A 4,541-nucleotide genomic window follows, 5' to 3' on the forward strand; every position below is an offset into this window, starting at 1 on the left:
AATATACGAGAGTTTGGGGAGCTCTCGAAAAAACGAAGTGAGGATTTTTGGTGGGATCCTCTCATATACATATATGATATTATAACACAAGAGAGAAGAGGTGGCTCTCGAGTCTTTTGAACGAAAGACGAAAATTTGATGTTGAAGGAAGAGGAGTTTTTTAAAGTGTGTATCGTCGTCCGTTCTCCTTCAGAGTCGGCGACGAAGAATTAAATTGAGAGAATATTATAAAAGAACTTTACTCAAGTTCCCTGGTTGATCCTGCCAGTAGTCATATGCTTGTCTCAAAGATTAAGCCATGCATGTCTCAGTACACGCCGTATTAAGGTGAAACCGCGAATGGCTCATTAAATCAGTTATGGTTCCTTTGATCGTACCCACATTTACTTGGATAACTGTGGTAATTCTAGAGCTAATACATGCAAAACAGAGTTCGTCCCAGTGATGGGAGGAACGCTTTTATTAGATCAAAACCAATCGGTGGTATGGACGGGCATTAGTGTCCGTTCGTTCATCGTTTGCTTTGGTGACTCTGAATAACTTTGTGCTGATCGCACGGTCTTCCAGTACCGGCGACGCATCTTTCAAATGTCTGCCTTATCAACTGTCGATGGTAGGTTCTGCGCCTACCATGGTTGTAACGGGTAACGGGGAATCAGGGTTCGATTCCGGAGAGGGAGCCTGAGAAACGGCTACCACATCCAAGGAAGGCAGCAGGCGCGCAAATTACCCACTCCCGGCACGGGGAGGTAGTGACGAAAAATAACGATACGGGACTCATCCGAGGCCCCGTAATCGGAATGAGTACACTTTAAATCCTTTAACGAGGATCCATTGGAGGGCAAGTCTGGTGCCAGCAGCCGCGGTAATTCCAGCTCCAATAGCGTATATTAAAGTTGTTGCGGTTAAAAAGCTCGTAGTTGAATCTGTGTGTCACAGTGTCGGTTCACCGCTCGCGGTGTTTAACTGGCATTATGTGGTACGTCCTACCGGTGGGCTTAGCTCTTCATGGGGCGGTCCAACCAATATCCCATCGCGGTGCTCTTCACTGAGTGTCGAGGTGGGCCGGTACGTTTACTTTGAACAAATTAGAGTGCTTAAAGCAGGCTACCTTCGCCTGAATACTGTGTGCATGGAATAATGGAATAGGACCTCGGTTCTATTTTGTTGGTTTTCGGAACCCCGAGGTAATGATTAATAGGGACAGATGGGGGCATTCGTATTGCGACGTTAGAGGTGAAATTCTTGGATCGTCGCAAGACGGACAGAAGCGAAAGCATTTGCCAAAAATGTTTTCATTAATCAAGAACGAAAGTTAGAGGTTCGAAGGCGATCAGATACCGCCCTAGTTCTAACCATAAACGATGCCAGCTAGCGATCCGCCGAAGTTCCTCCGATGACTCGGCGGGCAGCTTCCGGGAAACCAAAGCTTTTGGGTTCCGGGGGAAGTATGGTTGCAAAGCTGAAACTTAAAGGAATTGACGGAAGGGCACCACCAGGAGTGGAGCCTGCGGCTTAATTTGACTCAACACGGGAAACCTCACCAGGCCCGGACACCGGAAGGATTGACAGATTGATAGCTCTTTCTTGATTCGGTGGGTGGTGGTGCATGGCCGTTCTTAGTTGGTGGAGCGATTTGTCTGGTTAATTCCGATAACGAACGAGACTCTAGCCTGCTAAATAGACGTAAATTATGGTATCTCGAAGTCCCTCGGCTTCGGCCGTTGGGTTTTTTACTACCAACGTACAAACAAATCTTCTTAGAGGGACAGGCGGCTTCTAGCCGCACGAGATTGAGCAATAACAGGTCTGTGATGCCCTTAGATGTTCTGGGCCGCACGCGCGCTACACTGAAGGAATCAGCGTGTTTTCCCTGGCCGAAAGGTCCGGGTAACCCGCTGAACCTCCTTCGTGCTAGGGATTGGGGCTTGCAATTATTCCCCATGAACGAGGAATTCCCAGTAAGCGCGAGTCATAAGCTCGCGTTGATTACGTCCCTGCCCTTTGTACACACCGCCCGTCGCTACTACCGATTGAATGATTTAGTGAGGTCTTCGGACTGGTGCGCGGCAATGTTCTCGGCATTGCCGATGTTGCCGGGAAGATGACCAAACTTGATCATTTAGAGGAAGTAAAAGTCGTAACAAGGTTTCCGTAGGTGAACCTGCGGAAGGATCATTAACGAAAAGTAACACAATGAAACTGGAGAAAGATCAAACAAAAAAAAACTATGAATGGAAAGATCATATCAATGGGACGGCTTACGAGCGGAGGACGCTGTACGGGAGAACAAACACAACACGTTGTTTGTTCCCACTCGCGTCTCTCCCGTCCGTCGTCATTGCAAAGCTAAAAGCACAAGCGTTGGAGAGCCCGTGCAGACCATAGGTTCTCTCGACGAACGAGAATCGTTGTATATTATAATGGTAGATCGATGCTCGCGTGAGGTGACGCGCGTCGTCGTTTATACGATTGGGTCGAAACGAACGAACGAACGAACAACACAAAACAACACATTATTGAAAGAACATGACACAATAACGTTCGTTCAAAAACACGAAAACGTCCATTACTAACGAAAGAAAGAAAGAAAGAAAGAAACAAGCAAACGAAAGAAAGAGGAGGAGAAGAGAAAATAAGACCCATCGTTGCGACGATCGAGGATGTCACCCGCCGTCAATTTTGCCATTATATACACGTCTCGGTCGGAGATACGATGCTGGCTGTTTACGTTGCGCTCGCTCGAAGAGGAGACGACGACCGATTGTCACACACAACGCACAAAGGGACCGAAACAAAGCGCCCAAGAATCTACAGCCGAGGAACGAGACGCCGTCGAACTTTGTTTCGCGACGTTCCTTTACGGTTTGAACTTGCGTATCCCGCTTTGCCCGCTGTGACGTGTGCGTGTGCTCGTCGTCGTGCTCCGAACGAAACGTTCTGATGACGGTGAGGAAGAAATAAATAATTATATACATCCTCACGGGTAGCCTGAGGCGAATCGCAAACGAACGACAACGCGTCGATTGTGCGGCCATCGTTGCTCGCGCGACTAACGACGACCAGCCGATGATGCTGCGAGTTTATCGCATCGATTTCATCGAGCAACCGATGGACGCTGCCCCGCGTTCGTTCGTAAATAAATAATATACGTACTCATACGGCTAGCCTGAGAGAAGACGAATGATCGCAAACGACAACGCGTCGATTGTGCGGCCATCGTTGTTGCTCGCGACTGACGACGTACTCATACGGCTAGCCTGAGAGAAGACGAATGATCGCAAACGACAACGCGTCGATTGTGCGGCCATCGTTGTTGCTCGCGCGACTAACGACGATCAGCCGATGATGCTGCTAGTTTATCGCATCGATTTCATCGAGCAACCGATGGACGCTGCCGCGTGTGCGTTCGTCCGATTGCGCGTGAAGTTACTGTTCGGAACCAAGAATATACGGGTGTATTATACCACCCGTTGGTCGCAGCCACGTCCAAAGGCTTTTGAATGTACTGTACGCTCGGCCGTCGAACGACGGGTTTCCGTCATTCAGAAAAGAAAAAGAAACTTTTGTCGTCGATATGGCGCGTTCAATCCTCCGTCGGCACGCTGGTCGGAGGTGCGGACATCGAATATTTTTAAAACAAAGAACAAGGAGCATTTTTAAATACAAAGAGAAAAATTGTAAATTGTATATGATTACCCTGAACGGTGGATCACTTGGCTCGTGGGTCGATGAAGAACGCAGCTAATTGCGCGTCAACGTGTGAACTGCAGGACACATGAACATCGACATTTCGAACGCACATTGCGGTCCACGGATACAATTCCTGGACCACGCCTGGCTGAGGGTCGTTCACTTGCCCTAAAACTGCTTGCGTTGCTCTCCGATTCCCTAACCCCGCCGTCGTTTACCTCTCCTTTCGGGGAGACGGCGAAGAACGTTTCGGAGCCGGGTCGATGAAGAGAGATGTATTATCATAAATCGTATAATACGTACATGCAACGTACGAGCGAGAGTTTGGGTATTTCGTTGGCGTTTGTCGCGGGACGTACGAAGAAGATAATATTATATATTATTGGCTGAATTTGCGCACCCCTTGCGTGGTGAGGCAGAATCGTTTGGACTCGCGCGAGTGTTTTACGGCGTCGTGCGTCGTGTGGTGTGGAATACCATCACGACCGCCCGTTAAGCACCGCTCCTGCGATTTCTGACTTTGATGGCAATAAAAACCACCGTGGGGCGCAAATCGCGTTTCGTACGAATCGAATCTTTGCCGCGCTCCCGACGTTGCCTGAAATTAATAATTTATGCAAAGAAAAAAGAAAATGAAGCGTATACTAGTTTTGGAGCATAACAGAAAGTACACTGGAAAGAAATTTGACCAAACACTGATAAATATATATAATATATATATATATATGCCCTACCACGTGAAATTTGTGGTATCCGTCGATCGTCGTCTTCCTCCTCTCTGTTCGTTCGTACAGCCCCAGGGAAAAATGATAATTTATCAAACGAATCGGACGATCATCCTCTATGGA

At 48.1% G+C, this 4,541-nt stretch overlaps 2 non-coding genes across 2 annotated transcripts; both read left to right on the forward strand.

Annotated features, from left to right (window-relative positions):
- The first annotated feature begins 248 nt into the window (after nt 1–248).
- Nucleotides 249–2,181, forward strand: LOC122404375. Its single transcript, XR_006259710.1, has one exon. It is a non-coding gene; the product is annotated as a small subunit ribosomal RNA (ribosomal RNA).
- A 1,515-nt stretch (nt 2,182–3,696) lies between these two features.
- Nucleotides 3,697–3,851, forward strand: LOC122404374. The gene has a single exon (XR_006259709.1). It is a non-coding gene; the product is annotated as a 5.8S ribosomal RNA (ribosomal RNA).
- The last annotated feature ends 690 nt before the right edge of the window (nt 3,852–4,541 follow it).

Source organism: Colletes gigas, unplaced genomic scaffold (genome assembly GCF_013123115.1).
Source record: "Colletes gigas isolate AHSC1104 unplaced genomic scaffold, ASM1312311v1 Colletes_gigas_Sc00246, whole genome shotgun sequence".
NCBI lineage: Eukaryota > Metazoa > Arthropoda > Insecta > Hymenoptera > Colletidae > Colletes > Colletes gigas.